Below are 20250 nucleotides of genomic sequence, written 5' to 3'. Positions count from 1 at the left end.
CGTGATTGGATTGTGTTTGTCACGCAGGAAAGTTCAACATCACAAAAAGAGGTTGAAGATCACCTCCTAGTGTTAGCACATATGTTTGGAATAGCATACTAAAATACTACCTCGTATACTGTGTTGTATGCAAAATTTCTGTATACCTAGATGATATAAACCTACTACATTGTACAAAATGTGCAGCATAGCCTATACTAACATTCTACTCTTTATTACTGTAGTATTAGGTATTTTATGCACAATATTCACATTTTTTAATGGATTCTCCGGATGATGAAGTAGCCTACTATATTTGATAACTTCATGGGATGCACATGTCGGGTGCACTCAACTTGACTTTCCATTTCCAGTGAGATGAATATTTTATGTAGCTGACATACAGCATTTTTTTAACCCACAAAAAATGTATATCCCAAAATGCAATGTGCCTGACTTCAACTTCCATTTGTGGCATGGCGAATGAGCCAGAATTGTTTTTGTCTCTGCACGGACTACGGTGCATGTGCGAGTGCACTCAAAGACAACAGGTCCACTAGGTAGTGTGCATGAATTTCAGTTTAAATCTGCAAGACCATCCCCAGGTTTCACAGACAAGGTTTAAGCCCCGTCCCAGACTAAAATGCATGTCTGATGTGCATAAACTCAAAGCAACTTGCACTGACATATCTTAAAATATGTGAGTAGGCTGCTTTTGTCTCCAGACATTTTTTTTTTTTCCTGATTTTTTAAGGCTTTTTTTAAAGCTACTTAAATGTCCATTGAACCAAGGCCTAATTCTGGCTTAATCTAAGCCCTGTCTTTGAAACCGCAGGCCCCAGTTTGCTATTATTATAACAGAGTAAGCCTATGTGCAGTAGTCTATCTACATTTGTTTATTTGGAATTCACTAAACAGCCAATTTCAATATCTAGAAAACAATTTAAAGTTGTTCAAAATTTAAACAATGAGTAAATACATCATCAATCCTTCTTCCAAGACGTGTTTTTACCTTACCACAGTGGTAAGCATAAACCGTAGTAAGCCTAATTTCGTTGAAAATCGCGTAGCCTACTAATCACTCGCACGTGTGTCTCGTCATATCCGGAAAGAGATTATGTAACGTTACTATGGTTGAATAGTTGTCAACGAGCGAGGGAGATGGAGTAGTTGACAGGGAAATCACTGTTTTAAAAAAACAAAAAACAAAACAACAACAACTCAGAACAGAGGAGTCTATTAAAAAAAACGCAGAACAGAGGAGTCTATTGGCAAAATAGAACGCGACAGAGCTCGCAATAACGAGAAGCAATGTTGGCTTGGAGGCAAGAATTGAGGGATTTGAAATCTTGGCCTAAACGCGACGCGGAGATGGTATTTTTATTGCTCAAGAGGTGAATAAGGTATTTCATTGAATAGATAATCTGATCTCTCTAACAGTTTATTGTAAAACATTATCAATGTTGAGTTCATTGTGGTTGTTGTAGTGCTGTGTTGTCGTGCTATACCGTCTCTATTTATGAGTAATTTAACGTTAAAGCTATAGTAACGTCAGCTATCTAAACTGGTTAGTATTAAATGTTTTATGAGCATAAAACAGTCATCCACACAGTCGCAGAGCCGAAGCACAGCCAGAAAAATATTCTTCCGCCAAATGCATTCAGTCTTTTTAATCGCTAGAAGGGCAAAGGCCCACCTTAATATTTTAAGGGCAAAAATAATTTATTTTATTTACATTATGCTGCATTTAAAAAAAAAAAACTTAAGTAGTCCATTCCCATCATTGTCTCTCCTCACCGTATAGCTATACCTTGATGTCTAGATCAAAACATTCCAATAAAACATATTTTCTGTGTGACTAACACATATAGAGCCGCTCGCAGGCTCGTGTGATAATAGGGCTTCCAGGAAGCCGGTGTGTTTTCAGCCAGCGCTATGTGTGAGGTTTGGTTTGCGATCAGGTGATGTAGGCTAGTTCAAGTCTGGAGAGGCATCTCTCTCCTCTCTGATGAGTCTCTATTGCATGTTTCAGAGCTGCTATTACAGCTCTGGCTTATGATTCTAATTACCCAGATTATATAATTAGCTAGTCAATGTCTGCATCCTGCAGGGGTAAAGTGCGCACGCAGGTGTTTATGAAAGGGCTTGAGGTTGCGTGTGCTTTAGAAGGAATGATCATATTTTAGTAAGGCCTGTGACAGACAGACAGCCTGAACTGCTGCTTGTTAGGTGGTTGAGGGGTAATTGTGTGGTTTCGATGCTACAAACTAATTTTCTCAAGAGAACCACACTGCTGAAAAGAAGCGACTGTTGGAGGCTTAGAGCGGCAGACAGAAACTCTGTAGCCCCGGGACAGACAGGAGCTGTCAGCGTGACTCTCCTGTGTCCTGTTTTTATTCATGTGTCAAGCAGTTTTTTTTTTTTCTTTTCAGACGTTTAGACTTTTCTGCAATAAATATGAAATAGATTTAGTATTTTTTTTTTTAAGATAAGAGCAAATAATTAGATGGGACAGGGAATATTTTTTTTTTAATTGTGCCTTTTAATTCTCACAATGGCCTGGTTGGTTTATATCAAATGTCTGACTTTTTTAGTTATAAACCCCCAGCTTTTCTATAAATCTCGTAACTGTGAGATAAAATGATGGCTGAATTCAATTCGGAATATCCGTTGATGGACCCCATTGACTTTCATAGTATGTTTTTCCTTGAGTCAATTGCTGTTGTCAACTGTCTGTTACCATTACCAACAATCTTTAAAATATGTTCTTTTGTGTTCAACAGAAGAAAGAAACTCTTACAGATTTGCAACATGAGGGGTGAGTAAATAATGACAATTTCAACTATCCTTTCTGCAATGGAAATGGGGAAATGTACTAGTTCAGTGGTCAAAATATAATTTAAATCTTACGTGTTATTATCTAAGAAATGGGGACACAACATTTTTGTACATTTAAAAAAAAATGTTTTAGGTTTCATATTCAACAAGTTTGTTCTCTACAGATAACAATTTCAACATTTTCAATGACAAATTCATTTTCACAATCTTTGAGTATATAGTAGGCCTATATATATCATTTTTTATTATTTAATTTATTATTTATTTTTATTTTTTTATTTTTGTGCTTTTAGAAATGGATCATTCATTATCCCTAATTATTAATATTATTTTAGGCTCATCTTGAGAACAAGGTATGTGCTTATGCACAAGGTATGTGTGCACCCTTATATAGTTAGGCTATAGTTCAGTACAAACACTAACTTGTTTGATTTAACATAAATAGTTTTGTGACTACCTTAAAACCAAAAAGGTGTCTCATTTTTTTTATTTATTTTTTTAGATTAAATAGTTTGTCTTTTTAAATCACAACTGCCAAGTACATAGACTTTCCAGCACATTTGACACATACAAATCCTACTAGACTAAAGTGATATACAGTATATATATATATATATATATATATATATATATATATATATATATAGTTGATTATTTCACTGTATTGTTTGTTCGTCACCAGATGCAGTTCAGGCTGTTCTAACTTGCTGTGAATGTATACCTCTGTTAAATGAGTGCGTGTTGTGTGAAAGTGAAGTGCTTTCAATGAGCGTGTGTTTCATAGTAAAGCAGACACAATGAATCACTTTTGGTAGTGGGGGTATCACAGTAACTTAAAACCACTAAAATCGTGTATCTAAGACATTTATATCTGGTTGTCTAAAACAGCTCTGTCATTTGTATTTGCTCAGTTGCTTTTGGTTCATAATTGCAGTTAGCGACAGGTTTGTTAATGGTCCGACAAAAGTGTATGGGCCACAAGCGTTTTTTTTTTTTTAAGTTTTTTTTTAAACCTTCAAATGGTCTTCGTTTCCCGTTTACACTTCTGGGCTTTGTGGTCTATACGCCCCCCAAATTTTTTTATTGTGTGTGTGTGTATATATAGACAGATAATGTATGAAAAGTCACAAAATCTTATTCCACTGAGATGAAGGGAACCTTTTTTGGTAACACTTTACAATAAGGTTCATTAGTTAACATTAGTTAATGTATTTACTAACATGCACTAACCATGAGCAATGCATTTGTTACTGCATTTGTTCATCTTTGTTAATGTTAGTTCATGAAAACACAGCTGTTCATTGTTTGTTCATGTTAGTTCACGGTGCATTAACTAATGTTAACAAGATTTTAATCAAGTATTAGTAAATGTTGAAAATAACATTAACAAAGATTAACAAATGCTGTATATGTGCTATTCATTATTAGTTCATATTAACTAATGTAGTTAACTAATGTTAACTAACGAACCTTATTGTAAAGTGTTACCCCTTTTTTTTTTTAAATTATTATTAAGTAAAAGTTGATTGGGGTCGTATAGACCCCATGACCCAATTGAGGGCTACAGCTGGGCAGACTTTTTTCCCAATTCAGAGGCTGCATCGTGCACCCTTGAAAGCTACTTTAAATGCGGCCTCCATATGCGTCCTTCGTTTCCCGTGCAATGAAGCGTGGCCTTGCCTCCTTTTTTGAGAGAAGATATCACAGTTTCTTGGCGACAAGAACACTTGCCCATAGACCGTCCCATTTAACAACGCTCAGTCCGACCTTAACAGCCTTTGAAGGATGCAGCATCCGAAGTCTGAGTTCTTCAAAGGATGCAGCCTCTGAAAACACACTTTCTTAATGCTGATTCTTAATCTACTTTCTTAACTTGTAATTGTATTGTATTTTATGTGTTATTTATTTTGTATGCCTGTATTTATACTGACTGCATTTGCAATTTTACTTTATCTTTGTATTGATTATCTTGCCCTGTTCAGCACTTTGGTCAACCATGGGTTGTTTTTAAATGTGCTCTACAAATAAATAAATAATGATGATGATGATGATGAATGGGCTTTATGCACAGCTGCACTACTTCCTGAACTTCAGCCAGCTCCTTGTTTCCTGTCTGCCATTATTGGGCAAAATTGATTAATTCAGGTGTGTCTGATTATTGTTGCCATGACTACTGCGGTCAAGCACACCTGAATTAATCAATGTGTCCAATAATGGCAGACAGGAAACAAGGAGCTGGCTGAAATTCAGGAAGTAGTGAAGCTGTGCATAAAGCCCATTGGGATACAGCTTTTGTGTTACATCATCACCCCCTTTTGTTACTTCAGACACCAACTTTTCAGTGCTTCACTCTGCACACCAAAAACAGGGACTGTCCCCGTAAAAGGAGGACGTCTGGTCACCATGTTTACCATTCTGCCATACAAAGACAACGCATTCTCACCCCAAGGCGTCACCTTTGACCATGCTTCAATATTTGACGTTTTAGGCGCCCTTTACCGTCACTTACATGACGCAATCCTACGGCGTCATCTAACTGACGCTAAAGGAAAGCGTCTGTTAGAGCAGTGGTTCTCAAAGTGGGGTCCGCGGATCCCTGGTGGTCCGCGAGCTAAAGCCAGGGGGTCCGCGAAATAATTTACAACCTAACGTTTTTTTCCATGCTATGAGTCATGTTTTCTTTATCATCTGAAAACATGCTGTTTATTCCTAAGTAACTTATATAAAGCATTAAACATAAAACAATACAAAGTAGACACTTAAAGTTTTCTATAGATAGATAATCTATGTCTGTGCGTCAAGTAGACTATTCGCTGCTGTTGATTTTGCGGGACGTGCGCCAGAAAGGAGACAGAGAGATGGCATGAACCCGCATCCGGTTCTTTTCTGTATTTTTAAAAGGCATGACATTTTGTAGTCATTTATAATGTAGCCTATACACAAATAAAAAATGGACACCGTTTCGGATGATGCACTCTTGTCTTATCTATGACCATAAATAAGAGTATTCCTGTTTCCACTGCTGAGGAAAAATTCCCATGTAATTGCGCGCCGGCGTCTCGCGTGCGTGCACAATAGTCAGCACTGCTACTGTAGATTTGACATTAGAAGTCTGATCATTATCAAAATAAAAGTGCATAGTGACAGGGCCGTACCCACAACTGAGGTTGCAAGGATGCACATCGCGATGATACTGACCTTCTCGTCTGAGGTGCTTCAGCAGACTAACAACGATAGCTCGTCAATGTCAAAATGTTTGAGTCGGAGTGAACTTAAAGTTCCCCGCACGACGTTTCAGTCAACGGTCATAAAGTACGAGATAAGATGTAGGCCTTAATTAACATAAACTAAACAGCTGTTTTAGATAAAAGTTTTAAAAAACGACTGAAACAATCAGTTTGCAAAGTATTAATCAAGCTCAACTTTAACAAAGGAAAAAGCAGGTCAATAGAAACATACTTTGCCCATGAGATTAACATTATGGATTCATATATTTAACATATACTGTATGTTTTTTTTTAGCTAATTACAGTAGCTCAAATTAACAACGCACGCACCTATTAAACATAATGCCATTATCATTGTATTTATAGGCTTATGGGCTTTATTTGTGTGCAGAATAGGCCTAATTATTGAAACATTTCTCTTTTAAGGCCATTCCTGATTGGAATATGTGATTGTGTTTCGTGACATCTTGACAAAAAAAAAAAAGTATGCCACTGACTGACATGCTTCTACTAAATCTATAGTTATCCAATTGTGGGGCCTTAAAACACCTTAAAATGCACATGTGTAGATCAAGAACATCAAAAATTCCTAAGTGAGGGATCCTAACTAAGTGATTCCTAGCAAGATCACTTTCGTTACCTCAGTAGGCTATTTAGAAATTCCTGCATAGTACCCTGGGTGGAGACCATTCATTTTGTGCAAAAATAGCCTATTTCATTTGCCGCTCACACATTAACTTTGTGCTGCAATAACTGTTATAAATATGAGGGGGGTCCTTGGAATTTTTTCCCCCTGAAAGGGGTCCCTGGCACCAAAATGTTTGAGAACCCCTGTGTTAGAGGACGCGGTTAGGTTTAGGTCTGGGGTGGGGGTAGGGTACACGCCATCCTAGGGCGTCATCTAACTGACGCTAAAGGGCGCCTAAAGCGTCAGATATTGAAGCATGGTCAAATGCTTCCCAAGGCGTCAGTTAGGTGACGCCTTGGGGGTGAGAATGGGCTGACAAAGATATGACCGATAAGGATGGTATCATAGTTTTTTTAATTCAGCCAATGACTATTTCCAAACTGGTTTCCCCAAACACTCCTGTCTGCCCTTGGTCACTCAAACAGGTAATTCTGCCTCAAGCTCACACCGTTGGTTGAGGCAGCTGTTAATTAAATAGTCCAGTAATTTGATTGGCCCGAGTGTCTGCCATTTCGAACATCATAACTGAACATCACTGTTTTTATCAGGGCTCTTAACCGGTTTAAGGAACAAAATTTGAACAGGAACGAAAACCAAATAAATTTTAATCATTCTGAACAGAAACGTTTATTTGAAATGACCATTAACCAGTTAATAATAACGTTATTTTATAACGTTTATATTTGGTAGTGACCAATCATGAATTGAATAGTACAGCATGAAATGCCTGAAAAAAACAAGTAGAAAAGTAAAATTTTGTTCAAAGCATTTTATCACTCTTCTGAAAAAAAAAAAAAAAAAATGTCATTAGAGGGCCACTTTCAATTGTCTAATGGTCCAGTAAAGCAGGGCAATATTTTGCCAACTATTTATGCTTTAACCACAACAGAATACTTGTATTAATTAAATGTTCAAGTTCAAGTTCAATTATCATGTGCTATCTTATTTTTGAGTGAAATTCAATCTTTATTTATATATGTTTGTTTAAATTAGGCTATAAGATAAATTAAAATAATGCTATCAACCGGTATTTTTTCTAATCAAACCGTTTCCGGAATGGTATGTTTAATGAGGAACGCAAAAAAAATGGAAACGTTAAAATTTCGATTCTGCTCAGAGAGTACGGATTGATTTTTTTTTGTGTGTGTGTGTGTGTGTGTGTGTGTGTGTGTGTGTTTTGTTAAAGCCCTGGTTTATCTCACCACACATTTCTGTGTTGTTCACTCACTGCATAATCCTACAACTCTTGTTCCTGTTTAAATTACACCATATCTAATCATCTGAAATGGAAGTGGTATATTGCTTACACATAGCCTATTGTTTATTAACATATTCAATTACCATTGCATAGCAGCCCATAATTATTGTGTCTGAAAGGTAGTATAATATTGCTGGCATATTTAATTTTTCCATATAGATAGTGTTCCAGTGTGTACTTCAAAAATACCATGCTATTATGCATTTATATCAATATCAAACAATGAGTGCTAGTGTTACAGCTGTCATTTTTTTGCTATGGAATGACATATTTGGGCAAATAATTGATTCTTTATTCCCCCAAACTGAACGTGTATAGCCTATATTTTCTTTTTTCTATATAAACATTTTTTTTTTTGCAGTTCACTTGAATAGTTCTGAGATTTTTCTGTAATTTCATGCAGAATGAGCATGTGACACGAATTCAAAAATGGTTATGTTATGGTTATAGAATGTATTAAATAGAAGTCTGCCATCATTTCCAGATCATTTATATTTTCTAATTTGCTGTATATTGAACATTTGTAAGTTGCATTAACTCTTAGCACCGTTTCTCTCGTCTGGTGTCATTTGAAGAAAGAGATTGTGGCCGCTCTGTTTGTTTGGCAGGACATTATCTGAAAATGAGTTTAATGAGGGACTGATCTACTGCCCCCTGCTGACCAGCCACTGCCCCAACCAACCATAAACACTGCTCTCAGTACCAGCTCTAAACATTTTCCTTTTGTCTCTAATCTTAGACCCATCAATCATTGCAGACATGGTTTTCAGCCGGAGAAAGCGTGCATAACTTAAATGCTCGACGTCTGGTCGCTCAGTAGCAGTCTAAGACAGTAATAATTTCTGAAGACTTCATGTGTTTGTTTTGACATTTGTGTACCTCTAATGTCCTCTGGGTTTATTTTTGGGCACCATTTGATGTTTTTTTTATTTTTCAAGGCAATTTAAAAAAACCATTTTTGGCAGCCTTAAGTATATATTGTTGGTTTTGGGCACTTATAATTTCTGTCTTGTACATGGTTATTTTTGAGATGTACTAGTGCCCAAATTACATTTAAACTGACAGACAATCTCACTCGCAGACACTCGCAGAAAGACACGCAATATTGTGCAGGAGCTATTCGTGGTTGCATCCCACCCGAAATGTTTTATTATTTCTGAAATGCTGGGTGTGTTGAAAAATGGATAGTTCACAGTCTAGCACTTTTAATGAGTAGGCTAGTATGTGCTGCGCTCTCGGGTTTCTGTCGTGTGTATTTGTGTACGAACGGCTCTCAGCTATACCGCAGAACTATGAGACGACACTGTCTGTCCCGCTTTGATGCTTTCATGCTGCATTTGACTACTCTCCCAGGCTGCTATGATCTGGATTGAAATAATGCAGACACTTGTTCAGTGTGTTCTTCCCCGGCAGGCACGCTCGGTCACTCCTGTTATGCAGTGCATTTTCAACTACAACTTTTAAAAGAATGTAAACGCTTTGATGTGACTTTGAAGACGTATTGCTATAAAAAGACATATGCTACTTTTAGATTGATTTACACAGTGGCAACTGGATAATAACAAAGAGCTAAAATATATTTATTTCGTTATTAAACTTTAAGAAACCTGCTCTTTTCATTGTATTGTAATTTCATTATTTGGAATGTATTTATTTTCCTGTGGCAACAGAATGAGAAAGCTCTGAGTTAAATGTATATTTATATCTATATTTTGTCGTTTGCATGTGAGGATACAGGAGTTTTTTTGTTTGTTTTTTTTTAGCTTTAAAATTGATATCTAAGGTCTAAAAATGAAAACATTCCAGCATTTTTCTCCATATAATGCACTTCAGTGGGAACCAAACGGTTCAAGGTCCAAAAATAAACAAATCTTTTTCCGAGTCATTTGGTTCATTCAACAATCGAAACGAATGATGTCAAATGTCATTGTATTGTAATTTCATTATTTGGAATGTATTTATTTTCCTGTGGCAACAGAATAAGAAAGCTCTGAGTTAAATGTAAGATACTACTATATTTTGTCGTTTGCATGTGAGGATACAGGAGGTTTTTTTTTTTAGCTTTAAAATTGATATCCAAGGTCTAAAAATGGTTATATTTACACTATTAACAGAAATGGAAGGGGGTAAAAATAAATATTTTTTTCCTCAAAACACTGAATTTTGATTTCTAAGTGATCAAATTTGGTATATTTACAATCAATGAGTTTGATTATAATCAGTAATTATATTGGCTCTCAGCGAAGGAATTTTGATTTCTACGTGAATTAATTGTCCACGTTTTTTTTTTTTTTTTTCACACACATGGTCGTTGGATGTAAGAGTGTGGCATTTAAATGCCAGTGTTTCTCAAAAACCTGTTAGGCTTGATTAATGTGTCTAATTGCAAACGGGGTGTAAAGCTGATCATGTGCTTGCAGTTTGCAGACTTGGTCTAAAGATTAGGGACATGAGTGAATGGTTTCTGAGTGGCCCTTAAGTACCACTTTTAGTGGGTAAGCAATTCTAAGAAAAACTGTAAGGACTACATGTAGGCTGTATTATAGGGACATGAGAGTGTTACTGCATAACAAGAGGGCCAGACTGATTTTGGATCCTGGGTGCCCCAGTGTTTAATGTCAGCATTGCACGTGTGTGTCTGGACGAAGTGTGGCAGCGGCTGGCGTCTGTGGCACGGTCCACGGTGGTGTGCAAGTGCTATTTCAGGTCTGCGTGTGTCTGTCTCTCATAAAGCCAGACGGGTTCTGTTGCTGCTCACTTTACACTTTCTGTGTGTGAGTTTGCACATTGACTCGACTGCTCTGATGTGGTTTGATGCCTGTGTGGTCCCGAGAGGAGAGAAAGGAGAGCGAGCGGGAGGGAGGGAGGGTCCCACTCAGCACTTATAGTATTACACATTATTAAAAGACAGTCAAACTCTGAGAGTTTAAAGAAAGAGCATCTGACTTTGACGCTACTGTTCTCTCGATCTACTGTTATTCCGGTAGAGAGAAAAATGAGGGAATGATTTCCAGACTCACATTTTCCAAACAGCTACAATGCTGCTGCTGCTGCCGCTGTTTCAGCAGATGCCAAGTGCTAGAGAAAGACCAGAGATGAAGTTGTAGATCAGCACAAACACACGTCTCGAGTCTCTTGTGCTTTGCTTCTCTCCCGAAGGAATAGTTCAACCTTCTGAAAAATGACTACTTTGTCATTTATTCACCCCTGTGTCATTTCAACCCATATTACTTTATATCTTCCTTTGAAAGAACACAAAAGGAGAGCACTTGTGCACGTCTTATGATTGATTGCTTTGTCTTGGCTTTTACTTTTTTGTGTTTAGGAGCCCATCCATTTTCTATAACGTCTTTCCAAACAAATTTAGCCTGAATAATCCAAACTGGCTCCAAGCCATTTTTTTCACTCACTCCTGTAGATGTTACGAACAGTTATACGTTCAAGAAATGTAATAATTTCACATATTTACAGCTGTTTTTTTTTTTTTTAATGGCCTCATTATCCAAGAAGTGACCCATTTTTTGGAGTGAAAAATCCAATAAAAGTTGTGTAGTCTTCTGAGGCCACAGTATTTATTTTTATTTATTTATTTAAAGGAGTAGTTCACTTTTGAGAGAACTTTTGCTGATAATTTACTCACCCCCATGTCATCCAAGATGTCCAAGTCTTTCTTTCTTCAGTCAAAAAGAAATTAAGGTTTTTGATGAAAACATTCCAGCATTTTTCTCCATATAATGCACTTCAGTGGGAACCAAACGGTTCAAGGTCCAAAAATAAACAAATCTTTTCCCGAGTCATTTGGTTCATTCAACAGTCAAAATGAATGAATTGACTTGGAAAAAGATTTGTTCATTTAGATGAACGAGTTCGAACTGGAGAGCCACAAACGTGCGTCACAGAACAGAGCAAGGCGACCATTTGAGCTTATAAAACTTAAACTTTGCTATTTATTTATTAAATGAGCAATTGTTTCGCTTGATAAGACCCTTATTCATCATCTGGAATCGTTTAAAGCCCTTTGAACAGTTTGCAGTTTGCACTGAAAGTGTCTTTTAGACCTTGAACCGTTTGGTTCCCATTGAAGGCCATTATATGGAGAAAAATGCTGGAATGTTTTAATCAAAAACCTTAATTTATTTTCGACTGTAGAAAGAATGACATGGACATCTTGGATGACATTCGGGGTGAGAAATTATCAGCAATTTTTTTTGAAAAGTGAACTACTCCTTTAATAAAAAAATCTCTATAGATCTTAAATCTCATTCAAACATGGTTCTTGCTCGTCTTGTGAATGCACATACACTCACTAGCCATTATTAGCTACTCCTTGCTAGTACTGGGTTGGGCCTTAATTCTTTGAGGCATTGATTCAACATGGTGCTGGAAACATTCCTCTGACATTTGTCCATATTGTTGATAGCATGCAGTTACACACATCCATGATGTGAATCTTTCATTCCACCACATCCCAATGGTGTCTTATTGGATTGAGATCTGGTTAATGTGGAGGGCATTTGAGTATAGTAAACTCATTGGCAAACCAACGGAGATTGATTTTTGTGACATGTCGTGTAATCCTGTTGGAAGTAGCCATCAGCAGATGTGGTCATAAAGGGATGGACATCATGCTCCGCAACAATCTGATTGTGAAGTTTAAACAATGCTCAATAAGTACTTAGAGGCCCAAAGTGTGCCAAGAAAATGTCACGCATTACACCACTAGCAGTCTGAACCAATGATATAAGGCAAGATGGAGCCATGCTTTCATTGTGTTTGCTAAATACTTATCCTATGATCTAAATATCATAGTGGAAATTAAGACTCATCAGACCAGGAAACTTTTTTTTCCAATCTTCTATTGTCTGATTTTTGGCGAGCCTGCGTGAAACGTAGCCTCAGTTTCCTGTTCTTTTCTTACAGGAGTAGCACCTGGTGTGTTCTTCTGCTGCTGTGGTCCATCAGCTTCAAGGTTCAACATGTGCGGTCAAAGATGCTCTTCTGCAGACCATGTTTGTGACCAGTGGTTATATGAGTTACTGTTGCCTTATCAACTCAAACAGGAATGGCCATTCTCCTATGACTTGTGGATATTTTCTCTTTTTCTGATCATTCTCTGTAAACCCTAGAGATGGTTGTGTGTGTGGAAATCCCAGTAGATCAGCAGTTTCTGAAGTACTCTGACCAGCCCGTTTAGCACTAACCATGCCATGTTCAGAATCACTTAAATCACCTTTTTTCCCCTATTATGGTCTTCAGTTTGGACTTCAGCAGATCATCTTGACATACACTGCTAAATGTTGCTACCAGGTGATAGGCAGATTAGAAGTTTGCAGTTGAACAGGGTATACCTAATTATGTGGCCATCATGTATAATGTATTACATTGACGAGATCTCATGCATGAGATTTAGGATTTACTTTATGCCTTCTGGCCGTTCATTTACACTAAATTTATTTTGATAGTTTCAAAGAGCAAGGTTTTAAAAAAAAAAAACATGTGTATTATGTGTTTGCAAGGTGTTTCGGGACAAAGTGACATCGCCAACTACTGGCCTTTTTTTTCATTGTAAGTCCCAATTGACCTTTGAACAATTGCCACCAGTGGTCCCTACGATCATTTTAAGGCCAATTTATACTTCTGCGTTGAGGGTACGCCGTAGTGTACGGCGTTGGCTACACACGCAGGCGACGCCGTCGTGAGCATTTATACTTCTGCGTTCAGGTCTTGGTTGCTCTGCAGTACTGCTCCGAAACGCTAGTTGGCGGCGGAAGGTTTTAATGTTCCACTGTGTTTAGATTCCTCGCGGCTAGGTTACTACAAGCAATAGCTACTAAAAGAGAGCGGATCATGTTGGAGTTGGAGCTTATTGAGGTGGAAAAACAGTTAATTTTAGTGAAATTACTAAAACTGAAATGCAGAAATGAGAGAAGACGTCGGAGGAGATGGTACGTGTGGAAATGCCTGAGAAGGTACGTGCGGAAATGCGTAGGAGGAAATACGATGCTACCAAGCCGACCAATCACCGATCTTGTGGGCTGCGTCGTCGCGACGTGTTACATTTTTGAGGAGGTGCGCGTCAGGCTACGGCGAAGGGTACGCGATATGGGACGCGTCTGTGCGTATGCTACGCCGTACCTACTGCGCGCACCCTACGCAGAAGTATAAATTGACCTTTAGGCCTTAGCCTTTTTGGTCATTTTCGCAAGACTACAGTTGACTAAGTTGAGAACTAAAATGTCTTGCCAGTTTCCACCAGTTTTGTATTATTTTCCCCTATACACAGTTTTTTTTTTTTGTTTTTTTTTTTTGTCACCATGTGGAGTTTCTTTTTAGTTTAAATTGTTAACCGATGTATTCCTTTGTGTCAGCTTTTACTTGTGTTCAGGAGTCTGTTTCTATTTTCTGTAAAATCTTTCTAAAGTCATTTAGCATTTTCCTGGTTTCAAGCCATTTCATGTACTCCCGTAGACGCTACAAGTAGCCCTTCAAGAAAAAAAAAGTCATAAATTGCTGTATTTACGAGACCCAGTAAGTATCAAAATGTCAACAAGAAATCCATTTTATAGTTTTGTTCGAACCTCATTATGGTTTGATTTCTATTCAGGCCGTCTCTGTTTAGAACATTTTCCAGCACTGACTCAGTTACTGTGTAACTTTGATCTGATGTTTTGGAGTGAACGAACCTCCTCCTTCAGATATGATGTCTAAGCATATATTTGTCAGAGGGTAAGTGGTTTGCACTTTGTTAACCAGTGTTGGCCAATAACGCATGTTGTGTGGGATAAACTTGTTTTTCTCCGAGTGAACGTTTAATTGCTGTGGAGGAAGCCCACACAGTAAGAGTGGCAGATATAACTGCTGCATTTACACAAACCTGCCCTTTTAATGCAATGTGTGCTTGCTGTTCTATTACACATCATTGATTTGATGTTTCCAAAGGCTGTCGAGTCAAAGAAACTGGCATGTGATTTCACACTCTGTTATTTACATTCGTTTTATATATGTAAATGAATGTATTTAGCAGTTAATATGCACACGAGGTTTCTCGAGACAAAGATATAGTAGTTTCAGTGTGTGTGTGGGGGGTTTTTGTTTGTACTGTGAGGTAATGAACCGATGAATAATGAAACGCTCCACCTGCTGCTGTTTACTGAAGGTTGAGTCGTTGACGTGTTTAATTAGTCTCAAGTGGATGATGATTATCGTGAACAGTGTAATGACATGCTAAATATGACAAACATTAAAAACCCTCATTAGTTGAGGGAGAAGAACAGATATGATGTCGGCCTGTCATTCTGTTCTTTCATTTGCATACATTTAAATGGCCTTCAGCAATATTTATGGCCTAAAAACAGTGGGTAACGTCATCTTGTGCCGCCCACTTGCTTTAGCAAACAGTTTTTTTGTCACATAAGCTTATATTTAGAAAGGAGCTATCATACACAGCTGCCTGTGATTGAGAGGTATTTTATTTTTTCATTTTTTTTGCCTGTTGAAGTCGTTTTTATGTAGCAGTCCAGAAGACAGCAAATTAATTCTGTTCTAAAACTGCATATACTGCAAATACATTTTATAGTACATGTACAGTAATCCTGGCCATTGTAAGTAAAAGTAGCAGTTTATCCATCTCTCATCTCCAATGATTCCTTGAAAGTCGGGTTGTTAAATCATTAGTAGTTCTGTCTTTCTGACCCTTTAAAACGAGAAGCTGGGATGATCAAATGGTACAAAAACCCCTGTATAAGAGTTTTTAACCAATACCATTTCCAACCCAACAGCAGATTTAAGTACATTATTGCAACAACACCTGTAGAAATCATGTACTGCCTCTGTTGGGCCACTAGAGGGGGGAAAGGGCCTTCAGTGCCGACGGGCACTGTTTACCAAACATTTGCTACCATGATGGCAAAATTACAGTATTCTGCTGCCAGTGGTATGTGTGTGTGGTTCAGGTATACCCTATGGGGAAAAAAAATGTCTCCTCAAAGATGGCAATACAATTCTTGTCCTTATGGAAAAATTGTTTGGTCCCCATAAGAAAAAAAAACCCTTATAAATTATACTAAGTGATGTTTTCCGCAAAACACTTTTTTTCTGTGATGATTAGTTTTAAGAGATGGCATATCTTATTGAATGTCCCCAAAACCAAACGTGTGTACCTACTTGACTATTTTGTACCCAAAAGCTAACAAAATCTAGCCTGGCTGCGCCCTCCTACGCACTTCCGCTCAATTTCATTTTACTTCAGTACTACGTCTGGGATCGCTCCATATCCTTAGGTTTCCAGAAATCAATTTTTTTGTAGGACCAATCAGCGAATAGAGGGAGTGGCTGAGAAAGATGACGTTGATGTAATCGCGTCAGTTTGAGTTCAGTAATGGCAGCGGAGAAAGACGTGAGAAAAGCTATTCGGTCCGTTGTTGGAAAAGAAATTGCCGAATATACAGAATTTAAAGCCGGATTGTTATCCTCTCACCTCTTGTTGCACAACTGAGGACCAAGTGAAGGAGGCAGAAAGTTTGGAAGTTTTTGCTGGGCAGCTCGTGCACGATGACCCATGACCGTGACATTTTGGACGGACGGTTTAGCCTGGTGTTCGCGGTGTTCGGAAGCCCCAAGTCCTGGCTGCTAAACTATTGTTGAAGATCCGTTTAGGAGTCATGTCAGTCGCTCATGTTCCCAACTGTATAGTTACTGATTCTTGTGATGAATAGAACATTTTGAGCCCCTTTGTGCACTCGTGCAGGAGGTTGGTGTGTCAGTTTTACAACAGATTTTTTTGTAAATCATACAAATTGGTTGTGATTTTTTAAAAATAATTGTCATAAATAAAAATGTGAAAAACCATACTTTGAAGATATTTGATTTTCAGTTTTAGATGGCAATGGTTGATTTGTTTTACTAAAAAAAACTAAATGCCACATCAAAATGTACAAACACATACTTTGAATACCATAATTAAGGTAATTAAGAAACAATAAGACGTAATATGAAAAATTGTTGTTTATTACACATCTGCAGATAGAGACAGACTGATCATTCACTGTAGCTGCTACAAATTTGCGGCAGATCAGAAAACGACCACAGCGGCGTATTTGTAATGATTAGACACAGCTTCCACCGTTGAATGAATATATCACTGTCTTTCGTGTCAAATATACATTTCGAATTAATAATTGTTCCTAGATTAACAAAACCTGCGGGCCGCGGCGCTCGTTGACTGAAATCCTATTCTAAACATAATCCTCTGATCATTCGGACTTGTTTCCAGCCATTTCGGAGCGTGACATACGTAACTCACGACACCCCGTTAGCGATTGGCTATGGCAGATCGTGAGTGACTTTGGGCAGATCCAATAGATTTGAACTTTAATAGTGAACCCGCCTACAAGGAAGGAAACGTTTCTCAATGGAGCGGTTCCAGACTCTATGTGGAAATGAAATGAACTACTAGAGTCTGGTTGAACCAGGCTAAACAAAATCTCCCTTTAGGGGCATCCTCATTTGTACATTTTGTATAAAAGTACTTAGCTAAAGGTTTTGTAAAAATGAAGAAGGGTTTGTGTGAGTAGTTTTAGGGGAAGGGCTAGTTTAAGGGGATAGAATATACAATTTTCACAGTATAAAAAACATTATCTATGGAATGTCCTTGTTTAGCTGGCTAAGTGTGTGTTTGTGTGTGTAAAGAATTTTAGAACCCAAATGCTTTGGGAAATAATGGCTAAGTTAAGATGTGCGCATGCACAAAAACATGCAATTATCAGCATCTGTGCTCTGCCATGCTACCTGAAATTTCGAAATTACAAATTGGTTTGCCAATTGAGCTTGGATCATCATAGAAGATCATAATTTGATTCATTAAGTAAGTTATTTCTAGAGGATGCTGTGAAGCTGTAATGTGCAATTTACTGGAGTCTTGAAGAGAAAAATCCAGTATTTAGGCAGGAGATGGGTTAAGATGGCAAAGTCTTCTCTTTGATGTACACTACTGTTCACAAGGGTCGGTAAAGTCTCTTATGCTCACCAAGGATACATTTATTTGGTCAAAAAGTAAAACCAGTATATTGTGAAATATGACTACAAAAACAGTTTAAAATTCAATTTTATTTCTGTGATGCAAAGCTGTATTTTCAGCATCATTACTCTAGTCTTCAGGGTCACATGATCCTTCAGAAATCATTCTGATATGCTGATTTGCTGGTCAAGAAACATTTATTATTATCATTGTTGATTATTTTAATGCTCCTTAATATATTTGTGATATATATATATATATATATATATATATATTTTTTTTTTTTTTTTATTTTTTTTATTTTTTTATTTTTTCAATATCCTTGATCATTTGATGAATGGAAAGTTTAAAAGAACAGCATTCATTTAAAATAAAGACATTTATAATCTTACAAAATTGTCCATTGTGCCGTTTGATCAATGTGTGCCCTTGCTGAGTAAAAAAAATACTATACATAAATATTACTATATAGATTAAAACAAATCTAGTCTTTCTTTCCCTCTGGAATGTTAACTCCAGGGTTAATGTATCTTTTCAAAGATGCATAAAAAAGTAAATTAAAAACATTAGATTTTTGTTGTTTATAGCTATTTATTTATTATTGATGGTTGTCAGTTTGTGTGTATGTGACCCGTTGGTGATATCATACTTGAGCTTTGACAAAATAAATGACTTAACAAATGACTTTACTGTTGTTAAATGTCCCATCTGGATTTGATTTCTACATAAATGATAAAGTATCTCTATTGACCACATGTGATCACCAGGGAAGCTGCTTAATGAGTCTGTTATTCTCCCACAGCATTGATATCATAATCAAAGGACACTTGATCATATTAATAGTAATTCAAAAGGATATCCCGCTTAATGAGTGCTTTGTTGATGAAGGGGTCCTTGAGCCGACGTGATGGGTCTGTGGGGGTATTGCGAGACATAAAAGCATGGGAAACACCAGAAGTCTTCCTACTCTGGCTGTTTGGTCAGATTGTGTCCTGTGATTCATGTACAGGATGTGTGTGTTCTAAGTATGAGTGATAACTGTCACACAGCTGCCGTCCACATGAGACACTTTATCTGAGACTTTTATCCTGTCATGATCTCCCTCTCTCTGTCTGTGCTAATTTCTCGTAGAGGTTCGTGACCCTGCGAGTCTTTTCAACATGGCTGCATGCTCCTCCATCTGTCTCTGTGCATGCGGCTGTCTGTCTCCCCCTGCCGTGTCCCGGCTCTAAACCATGTGGGTCATGTCTGGGTGTGGGAAGAGTGGCGTTCCACAAGGCCGTGTTTTCTTCCAGAGTGTTGTCTCCGAAAGCTGGAATGCTTCAGTGATGCTGGAATGTTTTTCTCAGTGTCGTACAGTCGTATCTTCCCTTTGAACTTGAGGAGTGACTCTGTTGTGTTTTCACAGTCCGTAAATCAACAGGACGGCTTTCAATAGCAATCCTCAAGCCCTGCTGGCGTTGGTAACGTCAATGTTAATAAGTGTTTTATTTTTTTTGAATGACATAATTCAAAAAAAAAAAATGTTGTATCTGGTTATTAGGTTTGTTTTTAGTATTTACATGTAGCTTTATATTTGTTTTAGTAATTTTAATTCTTTAACTTAGCTTTTTCATCTAATAGTAGAATTCATTGTTATTCATGACACTGGTACACAAGAGACTGAACGTGATTCAATGCCCTGAAATACGCATTGAAGTTTTTCTAGTTTTTATTTTTTGTTGTTCTTGGCTTAGAAGTAAAAAAAAGTTGGAAATACCTTTGCAGTGATATACTGTTAACAAACATCCTGTCACTGATGTGCACATACACAACTAAAATGACACAAGCCAAAACGTCATTCACATATAAAAACACGTATTACAGGCTTTTGTTGACAACCTAGGAAGTTGGGAAGGTCTCGTTTTTAAAATTCCGTGACAAGCTGTTCACGCTGGCAATACAAAAATAATTAATTATATGGAGATTCTTACAGTACATCTATGTAACCCCTCACACCCGGGTCCTACTCGCCCCGCTCCGAGCGGGCCTCGAACCCGGGTCTCCGGCATGAGAGTCAGACGCTCTAGCAAGGAGGCTAAAGACTGCAGCCTCTAGCGTCTGTCGCTAGAGAGCCCATTGAGATCGGGGAGTGAGGTTTACTCGCACAGCAACTACTAGCTGGCCTCCGTTACACTCACCCCCCTAAACCTCACTCTCATCCGGGTCACGGCACCAATGTAACCTCCTTACACCCGGGTCCTAC

At 37.7% G+C, this 20250-nt stretch overlaps 1 long non-coding RNA gene across 1 annotated transcript; it reads left to right on the top strand.

Moving 5' to 3' along the window:
• The first annotated feature begins 1117 nt into the window (after positions 1–1117).
• Positions 1118–19965, top strand: LOC120462160 (uncharacterized). The gene is made up of 3 exons (XR_005618321.2): positions 1118–1373; positions 2763–2797; positions 19137–19965. It is a non-coding gene; the product is annotated as an uncharacterized LOC120462160 (long non-coding RNA).
• Positions 19966–20250: the final 285 nt, after the last annotated feature.

The sequence above is a fragment of the Pimephales promelas genome, chromosome 11 (assembly GCF_988280905.1).
Source record: "Pimephales promelas chromosome 11, fPimPro1.hap1.1, whole genome shotgun sequence".
Taxonomy (NCBI): Eukaryota; Metazoa; Chordata; class Actinopteri; order Cypriniformes; family Leuciscidae; genus Pimephales; species Pimephales promelas.
Note: the sequence above shows the minus strand (reverse complement) of the source record. Positions and strands in the feature narration are given on the sequence as shown.